Source organism: Balaenoptera ricei, chromosome 4, assembly GCF_028023285.1.
Source record: "Balaenoptera ricei isolate mBalRic1 chromosome 4, mBalRic1.hap2, whole genome shotgun sequence".
NCBI classification, from domain to species: Eukaryota; Metazoa; Chordata; class Mammalia; order Artiodactyla; family Balaenopteridae; genus Balaenoptera; species Balaenoptera ricei.
The window spans coordinates 87,127,452-87,150,447 of NC_082642.1; the positions used below are offsets into that span (position 1 = coordinate 87,127,452).

Here is a 22,996-nt window from a genome sequence, read left to right on the forward strand (position 1 = left end):
TCGCCCCACTGCTCCCAGGAGGAAAAGGCTTTCTGCTCGCTGCGGTCAGATCTAGGGCACAGAAAGTCTCCTCTGGGTCAACCGCGCACAAGTTGCGCTGAGCCCGTGAGCTCAAAGTCTGAGGGGCGGGGGTGGCAGGGAGTGACTGCAGCCCCATCAACCGCGTGCCCCCTGCCCTGGCAGAGACGGGCTGGAGAGGAGGGGGAGGCGACCCCTGCCCTGTCTTCTTCCCTGCAAACAAAGTCCTTCCTTTGAGCTCTCCAGAGGCTGGCCTCCTGCTCTGAATTAGGCCACATGCAGCCTTCGGGATCCCCAGTTCCTGGGGACGGCCCCAGAGGTCTGGCTTGGAGACCCAGCTGCCACTGGTGCTTCTCCTACAGAGCAGGGCTGGAGAGGTGGGCCTGGGGTCCCCATCCCACAGGGAGGGTCTCCCAGGCCTGGGAGCCTGTTCTCCTCCCTGGGCTCCGGGAGGGGGGCAGCTCGCTGCGGATCCTGCGATGGGACAGAGCTGGGCCCGGGCTCAAGGACGGGCCAGGCAGACAGTGAGCTGTGTTTTCTGGGAAGGCATCCAGTCCTCATGCCCTCAGGCTTCCGGGCATTGAGGAGAGTGGCAGAGCAGGCCCCTGCCACCGTCCTCGCTCAGCCCAGCCCCGGTCTCTGAGCCAGAACATTGCAGCAGGAGGGACCACAACACCCAGCCCTTTCCCCAGGCCCCTGCTCGGCGATCTAAAGGGTACTGCATGGAGAGAGGAAGCGGCATGACCCGAGGCCTCAGCCCCCCACCCCATGCCCAAGTCTTCGGGTGTCTCCTCGTGAGCACATCCTAGCTCCCCTGCTAGGCTGAGCTGTCTGAGGGCAGAGAAAGGCATTTATTTGATTTGGCCTCCAAAACCATGGGTTCTCTTCCTGGGTAGTGTGGCCACCGCCCTGTGGGGTGGCAGGTCAGGTCACCCTCCTGAGCCTCAGTCTCCTCAGCTGCGCTGGGGGAAGTAACCCCTGCTGTGCCCGCTTCCCCGGCTGCCAGACGGAGGCTTAGAGGCGCATACTCGGATGAGAGCTTCTTGCTGTTATTAACATCTTATTGACCTGGTTTAGAACCCGCACTTCCCACACAGGGGGAGATGAAGGGGAGATGAGGAACAGGGGGAGTGTGAGCTGCTGGCCGGCAGACGGGCCTTCCTCAGCCAGCGACCCTGAGGCCCACGGAGCACCCGTTCCAGGGCCCCACGTGGCTGCCAGAGTGGACGCTCAGCAGCCTGAGGGCAGGAGGGGGTGTGACCCCAGCGCAGCCCCAGCGCGTGGCCACAGCGGCCCTGGAGCCCACCACCTTCCTCACTTGGTAGAGGGGCCTACCTGCCTCTCAGAGGACGCGGGGCCTCTCCCGGCCCCTCTCTGGGCTGCTCAGTGAGCACCTGGGAGCCACATTTCCAGGGAAGGAGATGGGGCTTGGACAGACGGTGAGGAGGGTCAGAACCGGGTCATAGGAGCGGAAGGGACTCAGGCAGTTCAACCCAGATCCCCAGATGGAGGGAACTATCTCCTCTCAGCACACTCATGGCAGAGGGGATTGCACCTTACCTGACCCCAAAGGGCCCTAGGGTGAACATGTGTCTAGAGGGCAGACTTTGACTGCTCTAAGAAAGAACTTTCTACAAGCTGAGCAATCCCACACAGAATAGCCGAGTTTGTGGGCAGTGAGTTCCTGGTCCCTGGAGGTGTTCTGTGCTCAGACTGGACACACGTGGTGGTAGGAGGTGACTCTTTAAAGGGGATCACGAGCTAAAGACCTTCGGGACCCTCCCCACTTCCCGGGGGTCCCAGGATTTTCTGGTCACCGAGGGGTGCAAGCCTCTCCCTGGTATGAATTAGCCGGCACTGCCGCAGAGGTTTATTCAGAACAGAAGTGCTTGGCCAGCGCGTGCTGCCGGCCCCGCCCGTAGCGCTCCACATATTGTAAACATTATCCACACACAGGAGGGGCCCCGGCATCTGTGGGGACAGGCAGTTTAACGGGTTATAAACGGTCCTGTTCCCAAGCATCCTTCTGTTGACGCAAAAAAAGTGTCTCTCTCTCTCCCCTCACTGTGTAAATAGAGCACACAGACGTTCCTCAACTCACTGCCCTGAAGCACGTGGCCTTCTCAGTGCCAGGAAAAACAAGCCCGCACAGGAGAGTAACCCACCCTGAAACGTGGCAAGCCAATGGTTCAGGGCCGGGTGGTCCCCGGTTGCCACACACGAGTTTGGTGCGTGGCCTTCGCCCGCCAAAGTCCACACTCCAGTCACGCGGAGTCAGGAGGGAGGAAGGCGCTAGGCCATGGCCCGTTGCTCAGGGGGCTGGAACCCCCATGGCTGCCACGGAACTGCCTGTCAATCCAGCCACCACCTCAGCCCCGAACCCAGGCCAGCAGCTGGCCAGCTGTAGACCAGCTGTTGGCGTGAGGAAAGCCAGCAAGCAAGAGTCACCACGGTGGAGGAGCAGTTTTCATCTTAAAAGGGGGCCCCGCCCAGACGCCCAGGGAAGTGCAACTTGTCATGGAAGGGTGCAGGGTTCCTTCAGGCGAATCCGTATGGACGGAGCAGATGACGTTTCTCTTGTTTCCATCTGTGCCACAGCAGACATGCATGCCAACGGCCTGCCTTTTCAGGGCTGGGATGCTCAGAGGTCCCCCCCGCAAAGTGAAGCCGAGAACCAAAGAGAGACTGAGACCGCCTGCCCCAGGCCCGTACCGTGGGAATTCGGCGGTAGAGCCAAACTAGAACCCATATCCCGAGTCCATTCTCTTTTTGCCAAGCCCCATTTCCTGTGAGTCACAGAATTGAGGAGAAAATATCTGCCACCCGCCGCCTCTGGGACCCACTCACCTCATGTGGTCCTCTCCCTCCTTCCCTCTCTCTTCGGACCTTGGAACCAGCAAGCTTGCCCTGATCACACACTTGCTGTGCCCTAGGCCTGGAGTGCCCCTCCCCAGCTTCTGTGGCTGGCCTCAGCTCAAAAGTTGCCTCCTCCAAGAAGCCTTCCCTGACCTGCCCAGAGTTAATTCTCTGCAGAGAACACTCTGATATTTTCTTGTTTACACGTGTGTGTGTTTAATCTGTCTCCTCCCAATAAAATTTAAATATAAGGAGAGTAGGAACTGGGCAGTGCTTAACAGATATGGTTCAATGAACGACATAATTTCATTTTTAATTGCTGAAAGCCCAGAGTTGGGGGAGATACTGAATACTTGTGGAAATATTGTTAAACTGTATGTTCTGAATAATGCAGGAGTTTCCCTCAAGTGGCTCACAAGGTCCCTGCACCCTGAGCCATCACCTCCAATGTAAATGAGATGCTTCATGCTCACAGACTCTGATGTCTAACAGTGAAAGAAGGATACAACACTTTCCTGGTCTCTTAAGAAGAAAATGGGATTTTCTGAGAATAACCTTCTTCTGCTTTCCTTCTCACTCGCAGAAGGAAAGCTCAGGAGATGGGGTCGATAGCGCCCACCCCTCCCTCTCCCTCCCATAATTGTTTCCCTCCCTTCTTCCTCTCTCATCCTGAGTATTTGTCATTCTCTGCTTGTGGCAAATTGCTTTTCATCTTTGAAAACCAAGAATGGTTGGTAACCAAGACAGCCTGGGAGTTCTCTTTTTTTACAAGTGGAGGGTGTTTAGAGATAGAAACACTATTGATCACTTCCCCCAATAACAGCGTCATTGAAATTCAATTGACTAAGCATTTGTGGGCAGCCTGTGAGGCGAGTACTTCACCAGTCATCCTGGTGATGCAGAGACAGGTCCTGCCTTGGAGGAGCTCTCGGGCCAGTAAGAAAGATGATTTCGACTCAACAAATGTTTTCTTAATCACTTACTAAACACTAGACACTGGCGGCCCACAGTGAATGAGGAATGGGCCTGCCCTCAAGCAGTTCATCATCGCGTGGAGAAGGAGAGAGTCCTGATAATTTCTATGCTCTGTTTGAGGTTCTGTGGAGGAGAAGAGCAGGTGAGAGGAAAGGGTGGCAGGTGCCTAGGCAGCAGACCTGGAAGTTAAGCTAAGCATCAGGGGGAGGTGGGAGTGCACCAGGTCAAGGTGGGGTTGGTCAAGGGGGCTAGTTAGCCAGAATGGGATTCAGGCAGAGGGACAGCAGGGGCAGAGGCGGCCGGTGCTTGCTGGGTCCAAGGACTGAAAGGAGGCTCGCATGGCTGGAGGAGGGAGGGGGGTGGCCTTGCAGAGACAGGCAGGGAAAGCTCGGAGGGCAGGTTTGCAGAATGGTGAGTGGTCTGTTGCAACAAAACGATAGGGCAAGTGTGAGGGGGGCAGTGAAAGAGCTTAGACTTTATCGTGTGAGCAGGGGGGAGCCAGGTGGAAGTGGGGAGAGGGCAGTGGGGAGATCAGTCTGGAGGCTGTTGCCAGGGTGAGAAACAGATGACAAGGGGGAGGGAGTGCGGGATTGACAACTACCATGATAGTAGCGTGGTCTTTCCACCCCCCCTCACCCGTCACCACATGAAGCCCGCACTTCAAACGCTCTCTCAGACCCCATCCCCGGATCCTCTCCTCCACTCCACCCCCACTGCTTCGCTGCTCCCCGCTGGAGATGGTGTCAGCAAATAAGAGCTTCTAGAGAAGACCTACATTCAGATAAGGGGAGACAAATGGGTCTGAGAAGTCGGAACAGCTCATGCTGAAAGCAGATGTCCATGAGGCACCTCCCCGACCCAAAAGATTCCCACCCACTCCTGTGTTCACGCATGCGCATGGATGACCGCTTTATCTAAATTTCCAGCAACGGGAAATCAACTGGCAGAACAACATCCTCTTCAAGAAAGTCCATCCTGATTTACACCTGGGAAAGTGGGGACCCTAGGGCACTGGGAGACGCAGCCGATTGTGGAACACTTTTTCTCTGTGAGAAAGTGCATCCCCTGCTCCAATCAGCTGGTTTACAACCCTTTGGTGCACTGATGCATTGGGGTGCCTGGATCTGCTTGGTTTGGTGCGAGGCAGCAGGGGGTGAAGGAGGAGGGGTACAGGGCTGAGCAGCCACGGGGCCTGGGTTCCACTGCGTGGGTTCCTTCCTTCTCTGGGCCTCAGTTTCCCAATCTGGAAAACAGGGTGTTGAGCGGCTGACACTGAGGCACCTATGACCTCTGATCTCTCCTCCCTAGGTGTGTGTGTGCGCCAGTCACTGGTTACCCCACCAGGACTGGGGAACGCCTTCCACCTCCTGCCCAGGAGCCAGGCCTTCCCATTAATGCCATCTGCCTTTAACACTGGGCTGAAAAGCAGCGAACGCCGGGCGCAGCTGCTAGCCAGCACGTAGCTCACTCACAGGGTGGCGTGTGCATCTGATGGGCGAAAGCCCCTTCCCAGCCGGCCTCCCCCAGCTGGGCCTAGGCAAGGTTTCAGTGGCTGCTGGTGGGCAGCTGCCCACCCAAAAGCGCTCTGGTCTATTCTACCCCCTCACGCCTTTCTAACTGGGCCTTGGATGGCTTTCAGGTTTCAGGCATGCTCACTGCCAAGGCCTCCACCCAGCCTGCAACCTGAGGAAGGTGCCAAAGGCCTGTGCCAGGGGCGCCAGCACCACCGACCACAGGCAGGCTGGGGAGCACAGCCCGGGCCCGGATAGGCCACCGGGGAGGGGAAAGAGCGGAGGAGGCGGGTGCCAGGGCTTTGCCTGTGTTTCCAGAGGCAACTGTGGAACCTGGGCTGGAAGGGAGCTGAGCAAGGCAGGAAACAGTGGTGGGGAAACAAGTCACCTGGTCAGAGAAATAAGGAGGGTTAAGGTGAAGGAAGTCGAGCCAGCGCTGCAGCAGGCCAGAAGGCAAGAGAAGGACGACCTCCTGCCTCCACATAGTGGGAGAAGCGGGGCCTGGGAGGGCGGGCAGGGCGCTGACCCCCTGAGGAAGCACTGGCCCCAGGCCCGGCTGGGTTGGCTGCAGCTCTTCTTGGCTCAGACAAACTCCCTTGGAAACAAATCTCTCGTTCCTCACGTCTTCTACTTGGCTAACAATGGAGTCAGAGCTGTTGGCTTGAATCCTTTTCTTCTTTTTAACCTTGCTCCCTCTTTTTCCCTGCTGCTTAAAAAAAAAAAAAAAAAAAAAAAGTTTGAACCAAGATATAGTGCAAATGCTTTTACTTCGGAAAGCTTCTTTAAGAAAACAGTGGTGCTCACAACAAAACGGCAGTGACCCCAGTGTTTGCACGGCACTTTCGTGTGTATAAAATCCTCACGTGGATATTTGCTACAGTCCCGAGCTGCAAACAAGGCAGGTGTTACCCTCCCCACGCCCAGGGGGAGAAGGGGCTGCCCAGGTGACACACAGGTCAGGTAAGGACCCAGGGTCCCGGATTCTGCCAGAGAAGACCCTGGGGCCCATTCCCCTGCGGCGCCTCCAGGCCACAACAGCACCCGACAGGAAGGAAGCCCAGCTGCCCACAAGTCAAACTTCCCTCTAACTTTCTGCCTTGGGTAACCTCACTTAACGACAACTGGGTGGCACGCGGATACAATCAGAGCTGAGGAACTGCCTCACCGGTCCCCAAGGGGACAAATCTTCTCTCCCTCCGGGACCGAAAAGGAAGGGTAGCGAGTGCCTCTACGTTTCTCGTGCTCCAGCATCTGCCAACGTGATCTGGTTTTCAACACAACAGCAACCTTGCAGAGTGGATATTAACGTTACCCCTTTTATAAGTAAGAAAAGTGAAGACTGGCAAGGCACCACACAAGGAAATATGGAGCCAGGATTCAAACTCAGGTCTCTCTTGACTCTGAGGCCCACGCCCTCTTGCTACCCCTGTGCTGCCACCTCCTGAGCGCACGTGGCCTCTGTATAGAGTTTCCCCTGGGCCAGCCACAGTGCACGCAGTGAGCGTGGGTAGACGGCCCAAGGCGGTTCTGAACAAATCCCTTCTGGGGCCCTGAGGCAGAGCACATGCCCACCATGGGGGCTGGACTCACCGCGTGAGCCCTGAGGTCCTTCTCCAAGTCCAACAGCTCTGGGACAAATAGGAAAAATAGATTCAACTCTAAAACTCCTTCACTGAGTCCCTTCCACACGCCTCACACACAGCAAGGGACCAGGGCGGGCTTATGCCATACTTGTCCTTGTCCTCACTGGGCTTCTAACAGGAAGGGAATGGACCATGAGAATGACACAGTCGCTTCTTCTGACCTCCTGTTGCTGTAGGTGGAAACAGGACATGGAAAGGTGGAGGGGCTACAGTCACTACAACTCAGAGGGTTGGAGTCCGCGGGGTCCTCAGCAAACTCTTCTCCACGGGCAAGCGCAGGGTATCCCGTAACCCATTTTCCTGCCTGGTCGAGGAGCCCCTGGAGGAGGGGCCCCTTTAAAGCACAGCTGACGGTGTGGTTCCCTCGCAGCCTCCTGGGCACAGGGGCACGGGCCTCACCACATAGGGACATATGCTCCAGGGGCTGGGTGGGGGGTTACGCGGTCTCACCTCTGAGGCCTGGGGGGGCTGGGGGCAGAGTTTGGGGACCCGCATGTTGGGGCTCCTCTCAGTAATTTCGATTCCACACTCCGTCGAACCTACTACTGCCATTCACTGTGCGGGGCTGGGAAAGACTTGGCATGTTGAAGCCCAGCCTTCAAGGGGCTCTCGGGCCACTGGGGCAGCCAGACCCGCTTTGGTCTAAGGAGAAGTCAAGGGGGCAAGAGAAGGGTGACTAGGTGCGGTACGGGTTCTGGCAGGAGGAGCCTCGGGGAAGGCCACACAGAGATGACACTGCGAAGGGGCTTGGAGGGTGGTAGGGTCTTGATGGGTGGAGCTGGAAGGGAGAGGGCAGAGATGGTTCTATAAAAAGAGCAAAGCGGGGCTTCCCTGGTGGCGCAGTGGTTGAGAATCCGCCTGCCAATGCAGGGGACACGGGTTCGAGCCCTGGTCTGGGAAGATCCCACATGCCGCGGAGCAACTGAGCCCGTGAGCCACAACTACTGAGCCTGCGCGTCTGGAGCCTGTGCTCCGCAACAAGAGAGGCCACGATAGTGAGAGGCCCGCGCACCGCGATGAAGAGTGGCCCCCGCTCGCCGCAACTAGAGAAAGCCCTCGCACAGAAACGAAGACCCAACACAGCCAAAAATAAATTAAAAAATTAATTTAAAAAAAAAAAAAAAAAGCAAAGCGAAGTATGGACCCAGCCCTGGCCCGGCCACACCCCAGCTGGGGACTCACTTAGCTTCTCCGAGGCTATTCCCTCATCCGTGGGTCGGAGGAAGCAATTCTCGGATCCTGGGAAATACCGTCCGTGCACACACCCCTCACACACTCGCCATCCAGACCCTTTTTCCTTTCTCCCCAGCCACTCCTCCCTCAAACATACCCTTTCGGAAACTGGACACTCACAGAACAGAAATAAAACATAGAACATAAATGCTGGGATGGCCCTTGGCCATCAATCAGTGTATCCTGACATTCTGCAAATATGCCTGAGGCCCGGCCATGTTGCATGACTTGCCCAGGGTGGCAGAGCCAGGATGAGAAGGTCCATGTCAATCACGGCCCTGATCACACATTTGTGACATCTTTAGATCATCTTCTTTTTGGGGAGAGAGGGTCAACATTTCCCACTCCATCCCCTCCCTGGCCCTTGGAGTCAGATCGCACCCTCGCTATTCTCTCCCACTCATAGCAGCTTCATGCACCCACCCCGTCCTGGTGTCTATTGCTGCCACGTGTCCAAGTCAGGATTTATGGGGTTAGTCCCCAGCTGTGGAAGTCAGTATCAAATTAATGGAACAGTTCCAGATCCAGACCAGAGGCCCTGAGGCCTGTCTCACTCGTGGGGCCCTGTCTGTCCTCACTGGGGGCCTGAGGGCTTCCTTCCTGGAGGCCCGTGTGGAGGACTGGACGGGCGAGGGCTTGTCAAGGGAGCCAAGGAGTCTGGGCGGCTGTCGAGGGGGAAGTGTGCATGTGATAGAGGACACCAGGGATAGGGCCTGTGTGAACAATGATTGCTCCCTTGACTGACATCTCACAAGACCCCAAATGTCAGCGGTAGAAGCCATCATGCCTGCGGCAGCAGGGAAAACAAGGGTGGCAGGAGGGTGGCAGGCGACACAGATGACACCCCGGGTGTTATTTCCAGGCTGTGGCTGAGTCTATCTGTCACGTGGGGGAGAGCAGCTGTTAGGGCTGGGGGTTCCTGCCTGGGCCCGTGTCAAACTTCCGGTCCTCTCTGCAGGCTTTGTTTAGATTCCGATCACATCTCCCACTATGCCTCTGCTGGTGCACAGAGCCGGTGGGGCTCTTCCTCAGGGGGCAGGCGGTTAGGAGAACTGCCTGGGGAGAATTCAGACATCACAGGCCTCACAGCAGAGCTACAAAGCCAGGAGCTGGCTGCTGCTCCGTGGCCCCGGCCTCCCTCAGAGGGCACTCAGGGTGTGAAAATAAACAGACATCTGCAGACATGCTTGCAGCCCACGGCACTTTCTAAGCCCCCTCCAGCTTGCGTCTCCTCTCTGATTGACACTTCAGCCTGGTTGAGTTTGATGGGACTCAGGCGCAGGAGCCCCTCCTTACAGGGGAAGGAACCAAGCCTGCAAGGCTGTGAGTCCAGGCCCACACTGGGAGGGAAGGCGGTCACGTTTGGGACAGGATCTAGGCAGTACGGAGAGACCCCTACCTGCAGCAAATATTACAGAATCTCAGAGCTGAAAAGGACTTCCTTGGAACGCCCCATGTTACGGCTGGGGCCACTGAGGCCCAGGGCAGGGACCTTCTTGCCCTCTGAGAGAAGCAAGGGACATCGTGTGGACCCCAGGAAAACCGGGGATGGTTTCCTCTACCTGGAGGAAGCAGTGGGTCGGAAGCACTGGAGAACCGGCCCCTTAGACAGAGTGGGAGGACGCAATGAGAGCACTCTATGGGAGCATCGGCCCCAAAGTCCACAGTGATCCCTGCTGCAGACCTCCCACTGTGTCACCTGTTCCTAATGTAAAGTGCTCACAAAGCCAACACACAGAGGCCAACGGTGAACTCTCAGCCCTTATTGTGGTCGATAATTGCCAGCTCCTCCCTTAGAAACCAATCTCTAGGCTTCCATCAGGAAGCCAATGGACCAACATTGGAGAACAGCATCCTGGCTTCTTCTGACCTCCTGCTCCTGTAGGTGAAAGCAGGTCACAAGAAGAGATAAAGGTGTATGGCGAGGAGAACACTGGGGTGGCAGGAAGACCCAGTCCAGCCGAGGGCTCAGGCTCAGGGAATCGAAGGTTGCTTCTGACTGTCTCTGTGAAGTTTGCTAAAAGCCAGACCAATCAAGTGGTTATGAAGAGCTCCACACTGTCAACAGCAGGCGGGAGCAGAGCAGTAGTTCACAGATTGTACTGAGTGCCAAACTGTCTCGGGAGCTTGTAAAAATGCAGATTCCTCAGCCCCTCCTCCAGATTCAGGAGGACTGTCAGCCATGTGGCCTCCGGTAGCACCGACCAGCCCTCAGTGGAGGCGGGGAGAGTGCCAAGACTCCAAGCCCGCCACACAGTGTGGTCCAGTGAGTGAGCCAGGCCGAGCGGGCCTGGGTGGAAGAGGGGCTGGGGCGGAGCCAGGAGTCAGAAGCTGGGCTACCCTGCAAGGAGCGAGACGGGCGGAAGGCAAGGGGGCAAGGCGGGCAAACGGGAGGGTGGTCTGGGAGAGCGCCAGGCACAGCGGGCTCTGAGTTCCCAACCGCACAGGGCCTGGGGCACAAAGGACACTTGCTGAGTGAGGAAGGCAAAACTCTAAATAGTGTGCTCGGGCCATTACAGCTGTGCAAAGAACACTAACAAAGAGAATATAGAGAGATGTAAAATAGCTACGTCTCGTGATCATCAGGTTCCTTTTTTTTCCATAAACTTTGCTTAAGTTCATAATAAAAAAAAAAATAAACACAGGCAAATTACACTTACTTCACACAGTCATTTCTGGGTGGTAAGTTCTGTTTTAAATTCAAAATTCATAGGCATGGGTTGAGCTTCCCACATCAGCCAAACATGAGCCCTAGGAAGGGGGGCAGATGTAGGGGCTGTTATACTCTCAAACGGCCCCAGAAGTGATCCTCTGTCCCCACCAAACCCTATGCCACCGGGGCATCCCCTGCTGTGGCCACACCACTCAGAACATAAAGACCTGAGCTCACAGGCTGGCAGGGCTTTGCCAGATTCAATTCTTCTCGTCCATTAGTGGGAAACGGGAGCAAGAGGAAGCCTGATGTAGTGGAGAGAGCACTAGACAAGAAGTCAAAATATTTAAGTTCGTTTCAAGAACCAACTCGTCATTTGTGAAAACGGGTCGGTGACTTCCCCAGCAGGGCCTCAGTTCTCCCAGTTGCACAGTGAGAGAGAGCAACGTGACACAGTGACCCCAGGGTACGGGCTTCACACACCAGACGCAATCTCCTGGTTTCTCCACGGTTTCACGGTGGGTCAGGAATCTGGCCTCAAGGTCTCTCCCAAGGCTGCAGTCAAGACGCCCACCAGGGCAGCGGTCAGTCGAGGCTCAGCTGAGGGAGGAGGTGCTTCCAGGCTGGCTCCCACGGCTGCTGGTGGCCTCAGAAGACCGTTTCCAAGCTCACCCATGCAATTGCTGGCAGGCCTCGGTTTCTCAGTCTGTGGGCCTCTCCCCTGGTTGCCTCACACCCTAGCAGCTGGCTTTCCCCAGAGCAAGTGATTCAAGAGACACGGATGGAGACAGAGAGAGATGGAGAACCCAAGACAGAAGCGACCATCTTTTTATAACCTAATCTTGGAAGTGACAGCCATCAGTTCTGCCATATTCTACTCTCTAGTGGGCTGGTCACTAAGTCCAGTCCACACTCAGGAAGAGGTAACTGAGCTCTGCCTCTTGAGGGGAGTCATTTCAGAGAACTGTGGACACAGCTTTAGAACCACCATAGGGAGTTAGATCCAACGATACCTACAGTTTCCAGGGCGGTGACTCTGGCTCCCCACCACCCCGTTCCCCACTCCCCACCCCAGAGCATCAGGCATGTTGGACATAAAAGGATCAGAGGTGTCTGCTGACCTTTCTCCTGGTGGGCTGTGTTCTCAGGAGAGAGGACCTGGAGAACGAGAAGGTGTGCTCCTCAGAGGGATGCACAGGTCAGGAGGGCCTAGGAGCCTTGTCAATGAACCCAGTGCCTTAGCACAGCTGCTGAAAGAGTTCTGTTGGCCAGTGGACAGAGCACCTGATGTGGGTGTCCCCATACCGCCGCTGCCAGGAGTGGGTAATGCAGGATGTCTGACCACCTTGATGGTCTGGAACTCGGTAGCTGGGTGTGGAATCCTCCCCAGCCCACAGCAGGGACGGGCTGGCAGGGACTCCCCAGGTTTCCCCCATTCCTCCAAAGGGACGGGAAGGAGAGATGCTGCAGCATGGGGATGAACCAGGAGGAACAGAGTCAATGCCTTCCTACAGACCAGGAAAAGAAGGGAGTAGAAACTCATTCAGAGTCAAATTCTCTTAAAGGGCCTGGTTGTAGTGTGAGGTCAATAGCCTAAGCTTAGCGTTAGAATATTGGGATTGAATATTGGTTCTATCATTACTAACGTCTCCAGGCTTGAATATTGGTCCCATCATTACTAACATCTCCAGGGTTTGAATATTGGTTCTGTCATTAGATCTGGGTTTGAATATTGGTTCTATCATTACTAATGTCTCCAGGCTGGTTTCCTTATCTACAAAGTTGGCATAAGATAGTCTATACCATAGCGCTGTGAAAATTAAATGAAATAATCCTTTAAGGCCCTTAGAACAGTGACTAGGACATAATTAGTCCTCATAAATAACATATTATTATTAATATTAGGATTACAAAAGACATCAGAGTTCACCCAGTTCAACGGCACTCCGGGCACGGGAATCACCCCCCAATTCACTATGACAGATGACAGAGGGTTCTCGGGGCACTACTTGAATATGTTGAGAGCCTGGGAGCTGACTACCCACCCTGGACATCTGCTGACCTGCAGACGAAGAGCTCGCACCAGACCTAGAGCCAGCCGTAGAGCACAGTGCCGACCCACAGGTGGACAGCTTGGACCAGACCTGGGGCCATAATCAGCCCCTCTGTGGCTGCCCCCTGCACCTCCATCCCTTCTGCGTCCCAACAGCAAACAGTAGTTTTGAATTTCAAATAGCCCCCTAACAAATAGCCCCCTATCAAAGAAAAAATAAAAGTATACACCCCAATTTAACTTAGTGCAAAGCCCTCATGGGCAATCCTGCAAACATTTTACTTATCCTTACTTACGTCTTGTTTCCTTTTGGAGCTAAATCATAATTGAAGCATTTAGTCTAAAAACCTGTGTGCTAAGGTGATGGGTAAGGAAGCTGTTTATCCGTAAGGCTAGCTAAAACAGTTCACACTGGAAGTGTGTGGGTGGGTGTTTGGGAGGGGTTGCGTTGTGTGTGTATTTATAACTGAAAGGGTGTATGTGTGTATGAGTACCTGGGAGTGAGTGGCATGGGTTGTTATGTGCATGTGTGTGTATGTGTATGTGTGTGGGGAGGGGAATGCATACCTTGTGTGGGTGTGGGTGTGGTGAGGACCACCTTGGTGCTCTCTGGCCAGGATACAACATTTTCCGACTGCAAAACAATCACAAATTTGGGGGCGCATTTCTCTTCCTCCCAGTTTTCCCACTCTCCTCAGGAAGCTGCAAAGGTTGGCCAGGATTTGAGATTTTTCTCATTGAAGCCTCTGGAGACACATTCCAATGGTGAACACAGAACACAAACCAAAGAAATAAAATCACACCTAGTGCCTCAAAGGCACAAGGGAGGAGGGTGTTGAAAACCCCAAGGGAAGATACAAAGGCTCGAAATTCTGCAAACCCACACCCTTTGGGAAGAGAGGAAGCTCAGCTTCTCCCCCACCCCAAATTCCCAGTCTGAATTTTTAAAGTCAGCTCTATAAGCAAACATCTGCCACTCTCCATCTTCTGAAGGAAGGGTGAAGATCGGGATAAGGCATCTTTGTGTTTTCATTAGGTATTTTAGCAAATGCAATGAGGACATTCAGATTCGATTTCCCTGTTTTGTACACACACAGAAGTCTGTGCTAAGAGGATTACTTTCCTGGAGCCACATCCTTCCTAAAGGCCCCGGTCAAAGGAGACTCTTGTTAAACAGCATTTTCTCTAATTCCTCTGGCTTTCTTCCTGGCCTCAGCGTGCAGACATCTCGCCTGCTCCTAAACCCACCCACCTCACAGACTTCAGGATAAAGGTGGTCCGGCCCCTGCATTCTCCTCCCGCCCCTGGTTCCTTAATAAAGCTGAAGGTGAGCATTAGCGCTTGGTTCCACAGCAGCCGAAAGGGAAAGGGCAGCCTCGTCCAACCCCTGAAACCGCCTCGATGCCCCCATAGAAAAATGTAGCCTTTTCGCCTCTGCTCCAGTGAATGGCTCTTCGAGGGTTTTCATTAGGGCTGGGTCTGCTGGTGCAGAAAGCCTCACAGATGTTGACATTTTTTTCATCCCTGGGTTAAGATGTCTTCCATAAGCTTTTATTCCCCATTTGTTACTTCTTTATTATCTGGGAGGTTTGGCCTCCTCCCTCTTCTCATTTCTCTGAAGAGAGCAGCGGTAGCTGGGCCTGTCATTATCTCGGCCCTTTTCTCTGGCCTCTAGAGGCGACCAGGGCCTCGGGCCCCATTGTGGGGGACAGCGGGGAGCTGAGGCAGGCCGGTCACTCCTCAGACCCTTTTGTGCGGCAGCCCCTCCTCCCCGCAGCTTGGCTCTGGGATGTGAAAGGTCAGAGGCACGCCAAGCTTCCATACCTGAGCTTTTGTTGGGGGCTGGAGGCAAATGATTCCAGAAGCAATTTCTTGGAAAGCAGCCTAGAGACTCTCTTCTCCCTGTTACTGTGCACCCTGTACCACACCCCTTGGGGTTGGGGGTGAGGGCACAGGGAGGGGGGATTTGCTTAGATCATCTGTTCCCAAAATGCCCTGAGAAAAAACTTTCTACCCAGAGAATGGCTCAGACATGAATTTGACCGGAAGCCTGAAGTCTCTGAGATGCTGAGAAAAATGTTTTGTGATAGAGTGTTCCATTGGTTTTGACTATCCTTTGTCCCTAGTCCTGGCAGCCTGGAGCCAACCTGCAACCTCAGTTTCCTCATCTGTCAAATGGGAATAATACATTTTCCTCTGCCCATTTCATACAGTTACTCTGGCTATTCCATGGATCTAATGAGGTCATACAAAAATTGTTTTTCCAGATTATAGGATTGTATACAGTATCTTGCTCTGCAGTGGCTGTGTGGACGCTGACTTGAATATAAGCCATCACAAGATGCAGACTAATTTTTCTGAAAATTATAGACCAGAAATGCAGACAGATTTAAGGGCCTTGAGGCATCTGATTCCAAGCACCTTCCAGGCTTGATGCCCTGAGGGTGAGGGGACGTCTCAGGGCAGGACAGGCCTCTGATGGTGGCACATCCTCTGAGGCTTGATGTTGTACTCCTTAGAAGGCAGCTTTGGGAGGCTGGCTGGAGAAATTTGATGTGTGCTTCTACGTAGGGAAAGATGAAAACGGGCCCAGGGTTGCTCACTGAGCACCAGCTTAATATGAGCCAGTTACGTACGACACGACTGGAATACACCAACAGGAACCTCAGCTGCCTTGTGGAAAGAAGGGGGACTCTAGGCTGCCCCAGCCTTGCCCCAAGTGTTGGGTCCTTTCTGGACATCACATTCTTAGGAAGCTATGTAGGTCCAGGACCCTGCTCAAGGAAAGGAGGTCAGAACCATGAGAGGACTAGAAATCCCACACTTCAAAGACTGGTTGGAGGAGCTGAGGCTGCATCCCCGACTGATAGTTCAGTGACATTTGTAGGAAAGGGGGATTGGGCTCATTCTGTGTGGCCGTGAGGGTTGGAACTGGAACTAGGAGTGAAAGCTGAAATGAAGATGTTTTGAGCATATCAAAGGAAAATATTTCAGACGGTCATCAAAACTGTCTAAAATGGAGTGGGCTACTTTATGAGGTAGTGAGCATTCTATCACTGAGGGTAATCCAGCAGAGTGGGATTTGGGGAGAAGATTCATCCCTGGAGCATTATTTAGGGCTCACTGTGTCAGGCCTGGCAAACTCTTTCCAATCCTGAAATTCCTGAAATGTTTCCATTCTTCGCATTTGTTAAGAAATGTATCATTCCTTTTCTGGTGATTAAGTTAAATACAGTCAACTTGCACTTCCCATAATGCTTGAGTAATATCATACCCAGTGAACAAAAGTGAAAAAAAGCAGATGGAATACGATGCGGAGTCTATACTCTGAAGAGCAAATACCCATATTTGCAGCTTTTAGTTGAGACCACATGCAGTTGGTACAGCATGCAGGGTGGTGTAGGGAGGGAGGAGGGTAGGTGCTGGTGGAAAAAATTTTTTTTTCTGGCCTTGAAGACAATGAAACCGTGATAGTGAAGAGAACGGGGTAAAGCTTTAAAGGGAAAGAAGCAGAAAGAAGATCCCAAAAGTCATCTGTCCACATCTCTGTCTAAACCTTGAACTATACATACACAGACAAGATGCAAAGCAGCTGAGCTACTGGAGAAAGATCTGAACTGATATTGTCATTGCTGCTTAAGAAACGGAGATTACAGTTTGAATTCAACCAAGATAACTGCCTGATAAAACCAAAGAATTAACATCCATCAGAGAAAATTACTAAACTCCAGAATCTATACAACTTAGCACACATAATGTCCAGAATATTATCCAAAATTATTTAACACACATAGAACCAGGAAAATAGAACACATTATCAAGCTCAAAAAGCATCAGCTGAGACAAACATAAGATGACACAGACGTTGTAATTAGCAGACAAGAAATTTTTAGCATGTATTATAACTATCTTCAATGAATAAAAGAAAACATGCTCACAATGAAAGAATACATAAGAAACCTCAACAAAGAAATGAAAATAAAAAAATGGAAATTCTAGAATTGAAAAATACAATATCTAAAAAACTTTTTAAATCACTAAGTGAATTTAACAACAGGATGGAGGTGGCAGAGAAAAGAGGAAGTAAACTTGAAGATGAAACATAGAAATTATCCAATTTAAAGAACAAAAAGAAAAGAGAGTGAGAATATAAATATAACCTAGCAGAGCCTCAATACATGTAGTCATAAAAGAAGAAGACAGGGAGAATGGGCCAGAAAAAAAAAATGGAAGAAATTAACGGCCAAAATTTTCTCAAATATTGTGAAAGACATAAATTTATAGGCTCAAGATGTTCAATGAATGACAAACAGTATGTTTCATTATGTATATGAAGAAAATCTCATTAAGTCACACCATAGTCAAATGTTGAAAGAGAAAATCTTGAAAGAAGCAAGAGAAAATGTCATATTATATGCAGGAGAACAGTAATCCAATTAAGAACTGATATTGCATCAGAAATTATGGAGTCCAGAAGAGAGTAGAACAACATTTTAAGTGCTAAAATTGAAAAAACAAAGAAATCCTGTCAACCCAGTACGCAAGATCCAGTAAAAATCTTCAAGAATCAAAGAGAAATAATTTTCAGATAAAAGAAAACTAAGCAAATTTGTTACCAACAGAGTTGCACTACAGGAAATACTAAGGAAGTTTTCCAGACTGAAAAAAAATGATACCAAATAGGAACTCAAATCCTCAGAAAGGAAAGAACATTGGAAATTGAAAATATCTGGATAAATACAAGACTCTACTTTTTTTCCTCTTAATTTCTTTACAACATATGTGACTGTTTAAAACAAAACTGTATCACCGCCTTGTTGGTTTATAACATATGTAGAGGTAATACACATAATAACTAAGGCATAAGGAATAGAGGGGTGTGAAATTACAAGGTTGCACATTTTCTCCATTTTGTGTGAAGCACGAACTATAATAGGCTGTGAAAAGTTAAGGATACTTTACAGGGCTTCCCTGGTGGCGTAGTGGTTAAGAATCTGCCTGCCAATGCAAGGGGCATGGGTTCGAGCCCTGGTCCAGGAGGGTCCCACATGCCGTGGAGCGGCTGGGCCCGTGCACCACAACTACTGAGCCTGAGCTCTAGAGCCTTCGAGCCACGGCTGCTGAGGCCCGCGTGCCTGGAGCCCGTGCTCCACAACAGGAGAAGCCACCGCAATGAGAAGCCCGTGCACAGCAACGAAGACCCAACACAGCCATAAATAAATAAATTAATTAATTTTAAAAAATAAAAAGGGAAATCTCTTAAAAAAAATAAAAGGATACGTTACATACAGTCCTTAGGGAAACCATGGGAAAAAATTTTTAAGAATTATAGCTAAAAGTCAATATATAAGTTAAAATGGAATTCTAAAGTTATCCAAATAATCCAATAAAAGGCAGGCAAGGAGGAAAACAACCCAGTAGGGGCAAGGAGAAAACAAAGTAATAGGCCCAATCCTAACCATATTAATAATTACATTAAGAATTAATGGGGGCTTCCCTGGTGGTGCAGTGGTTGAGAATCTGCCTGCCAATGCAGGGGACACGGGTTTGAGCCCTGGTCTGGGAAGATCCCACATGCCACGGAGCAACTGGGCCCGTGAGCCACAATTACTGAGCCTGCGCGTCTGGAGCCTGTGCTCCGCAACAAGAGAGGCCGCGATGGTGAGAGGCCCGCGCACCGCGATGAAGAGTGGTCCCCACTTGCCGCAACTAGAGAAAGCCCTCGCACAGAAACGAAGACTCAACACAGTCATAAATAAATAAATAAATAAATAAAAGAACGTGAATTTCTTAAAAAAAAAAAAAAAGAATTAATGGACAAAACAATCTAAGTAAAAGGCATAGTTGGTCACATTGGATAAAAATAAAAGCAAGACCCAACTATATGCTGTTTATAAAAAATATACTTACTTTAAATATAAAGACAAAGATAGGCTGAAAGTAAATGGATGGTTAAAAAGAATATATATGCCTTGCAAACAATAGCCATAAGTGTGAGGAGCTCTATTAATATCAGATAAAACAGACATCAAAGCAACTATAGTCCAATACAAAATTAATTTAAAAATAGATATCGAGACAAAGAAATTAACGAAGTAAAAAGAGACATTTCATGATGATGAAGGATCAATTCAACAAGAAGACTTGAAAATCTTAAGTATACATGTACCTCATAATAAAACTTCAAAATATGCGTGGTAAAAATTAACAGAATCAAAGGGAGAAATAGATAATTCCATGATCATAGTTGGAGGTTTTAACATCCACTCTCAGCAAGAGGTAGAACAATTAGATAAATATAAACAACAAAGACATAGAAAATCTGAACAATTTCAACCACTCTGACCTAATTGATACCTGTAAAATGCTATATCCAACAACTGCAAGAACACATATTCAAGTCTACATGGGGATCGTTAGGAATCATGATATGCCGAGACACAAACAAGTCTCTGCAAATTTTAAAAGACTGAAATTATACAAACTGTGTTCTCTGACCACAGTGGGTTTAATTAGAAATCAATAACAACAAGATATCTAGGAAAATGCCAAATATTTGAAAATTAAATGACACATTTTAAAAGAATCCATAGGTCAAAAAATAAATCACAAGGGAAATATAAAAGTTTTAAAGACATGAAAATTAAAATAGACTATATTAAAATAAGTGGCATGCACTAAATTAGTGCTTACAGAAAATGAATAGTTTTAAATGCTTATATCAGAAAGGAATAAATACCTAAAATCAGTAACCTAGGTTTCTTATAAATTAGAAAAAAAGAGCAGTGAAACCCAGATTAAGTACAGTTGACCCCTGAACAATGTGGGGGCTAGGGGCACCAATCCTCCCCTGCAGTAGACAATCCACACATACCTTTTAGTAGCCCCCCCAATATATATTCAGTTCCTCCATATCTGTGGTTCTGCATCCACAGAATCAACCAATCCAGGATCATGCAGCACTGCAATATTCACTAGTGAAAAATACCCACATATAAATGGACCCACACAGTACAAACCTGTGCTGTTCACGGGTCAACTGTATAAGGAAGGAAATAATAAAGATAAGAGCAAAAATCAATAAAATACAAAATGGACAAACAATTGAGAAAAATCAATGAAATGAAAACTGGTTTTCTAAAGAGATCAATAAAATTAACTCCTAGCTAAGCTGATAAAGAAACAAAGAGAGGGACTTCCCTGGTGGTCCAGTGGGTAGGACTCCAACGCGGGGGGGTGGGGGTGGGGGGGTGTGGGGGGGCCCGGGTTCGATCCCTGGTCGGGGAACTAGATCCCTCATGTATGCCACAGCTGAGAGTTTGCATGCCGCAACTAGGAGTCAGCATGCCACAGCAAAGATCCCACCTGCCGCAACTGAGACCCCATGCAGCCAAACTAAATAATAATAATAAAAAAGAAACAAAGAGAAGATATAAATGATCAGTATCAGAAAAAAAAGAGGTAACATTAGTACAGACATCAAAAGGCTAACAGGGTTTATTATGAATAACTTTATGCCAATGTATTTGACAAGTTAGATAAACTGCATAAATTCATTGTAAGACAGAAATTACCAAAACTGACTCAAAAGAAAGTAAAAAATTTGAATAGCCTCATATCACTGAAAGAAATTGAACTTGTAAATAAAAACTTTTCCCTTAGAAAATTTCAGACCCAGACAGCTTCACTGGTATATTTTCCAAGTATTTAAAAAAGAAAAAATGCCAATCCTACATAAACTTCAAAAAATGGAGGAAGAGAGAATACATTTCAATCTATTTTAGGAGACCAGTATTACCCTGACATCAAAACCAGACAAAGAGATGTGATCTCTTCAAAGAAAGAGAAAGAAAGAAAACTGCAGACCAATATCCCTCATGAACATAGGCACAAAAACCAAAATTTTAGATACAAAATCTAACGACATATTTTAAAGGATAATACTTCACAACCATGTAGATTTAACACAGGAGTGCAATATTGGTTTAAATTAAAAATGCAATCAATGTAATGTACCATATTACTAAAATAAATGAGAAAAACATTTGATCATGTCAATAAATGTAGAAAAAGTATTTGACAAAATTCATGATTTAAAAAACTCTCCAAAAAATAGGAATAGAGGTGAACCTCCTCAACTTGATAAGAAAGATTTTTTTTTTTTTTTAACCTACAGCTAACATGATACTTAATGTTGAGAGATACTGTTGAGAATACTTTTCTTCTAAGACCCGGAACAATGCAAAAATGGCCACTCTCACCACGGCTATTCAGCATAGTACTAGAAGGTCTAGTCAGGGCAATGAGGCAAGAAAAGGAAATAAAAGGCATACAGATTGAAAAGGAAAAAATAGAAGTCTCCTTATCTGCAAATGACATGATTGTATATTATTACAAAGTCTAAGAAATCTAGAAAAATAAAATTCTTAGAAGTAATAAGTGAGTTCAACGAGACTGTAGGACACAAGATAAACTTTCAAAAATCAATTGTATTTCTGTATACTAGCAATGAATACAGACACTGCAATTTAAAATATAAAACCATTTATAATTACTAAAAAAAACCTTAGGTGTACGTCTAACAAAACATGTACAACACTTACATGCTGAAAATTTCAAAACGCTGATGAAAGAAATCAAAGAAAATCTAAGTAAATGGAGAGACGTACTACACTCATGGATAGGAAGACTCAACATAAAATATGTTAATTCTCCGCAAATCAATACACAGGTAAAATAAATTTTCTATCAAAATCCCAGCAAGACAGTTGGTTGTTTGGCCTGAGGCGACCCAACACTGGAGCCTACCCGGCTCTTTGATGGACTCTGGGAGGGCTCATGCCAAGGAGTACTTCCCAGAACTTCTGCTGCCAGTGTCCTTGTCCCCACGATGAGCCACAGCCACCCCCCACCTCTGCAGGAGACCCTCCAACACCAGCAGACTGATAAACATCTGATGAAGCCATGACCAGGTGGGCATGAGTTACTACCACACAGAACAAAAGACCCTTCCCTGTAACATCATGGGAGGACATGAAGAAGGGGTTCTTTGAGGGGAAAAGCCAAAACCTACCAAAGAGTAAACAAATTGAAGCCAATAGTCTGTCCCTTAAAACTGATGCACCCCAAGCAAAACACAAAAAGAATAAAAAGAAAAGGGAGTATTTAAATGAAGATGTGAATGCATTCATGGAATATCTAAGACAAAACTCACAGATGGTTCACAATGGGGAGATGATAGCAAAAGACAGTCAGGAAGTCAGGGAAGAAATTGAAGTTGCTTTAAAGAAAGACAGTCGCCAGGAAGGAAGACGATTAAAAAGACAAGCAGCAAAGAAAAATGCAATGGTATGTTTCCATTGTAGAAAACCTGGCCATGGGATTGCAGATTGCCCAGCTGCCCTTGAGAATCAAGAAATGGGCACTGGAATATGTTACCAGTGTAGATCCACAGAGCATGAAATAACCAAATGCAAGGCTAAAGTTGACCCAGCTTTTGGTGAATTTCCTTTTGCAAAATGTTTTGTTTGTGGGGAAATGGGACACTTGTGCAGATCTTGTCCTGATAATCCCAAAGGACTCTATGCTGATGGTGGTTGCTGCAGACTTTGTGGCTCTGTGGAACATTTTAAGAAAGATGGTCAGAATTCAGATCGAATGGTCACAGTTGGTTGCTGGGCAAAGGGAATGAGTGCGGACTATGAAGAAATTTTGGATGTGCCTAAACCACAGAAACCCAAAACAAATTTACCTAAAGTTGTTCATTTTTGATGATTAGTACTATCGGTTTGTTAGCACTTCATTGTTAAACATTCGGAACTGGGCCTACTTCATAAGTTGGAGCTGGACTCTCCCTTGGAGTCCTATATTGTAGATATCAGTATAACCTAGGTGTGGTCAAACCAGTTCCTGAGTTCTGTCCATCAAGGCACACTTCTACCATTGTTTGGAGAAAATCATTGAAAAAAAGTATAATATGTTTAAAATGGATTTTCTAAAAGAATCTATTTTTAACCAGTAGAGCTTAGGTGTAACTAAGTGGTTATATACCTGA

At 49.0% G+C, this 22,996-nt stretch overlaps 1 pseudogene; it reads left to right on the top strand.

The window, feature by feature from the left end:
* Window positions 1–21,906: 21,906 nt before the first annotated feature.
* LOC132365381 (zinc finger CCHC domain-containing protein 9-like) lies at window positions 21,907–22,713 on the top strand (annotated as a pseudogene).
* Window positions 22,714–22,996: the final 283 nt, after the last annotated feature.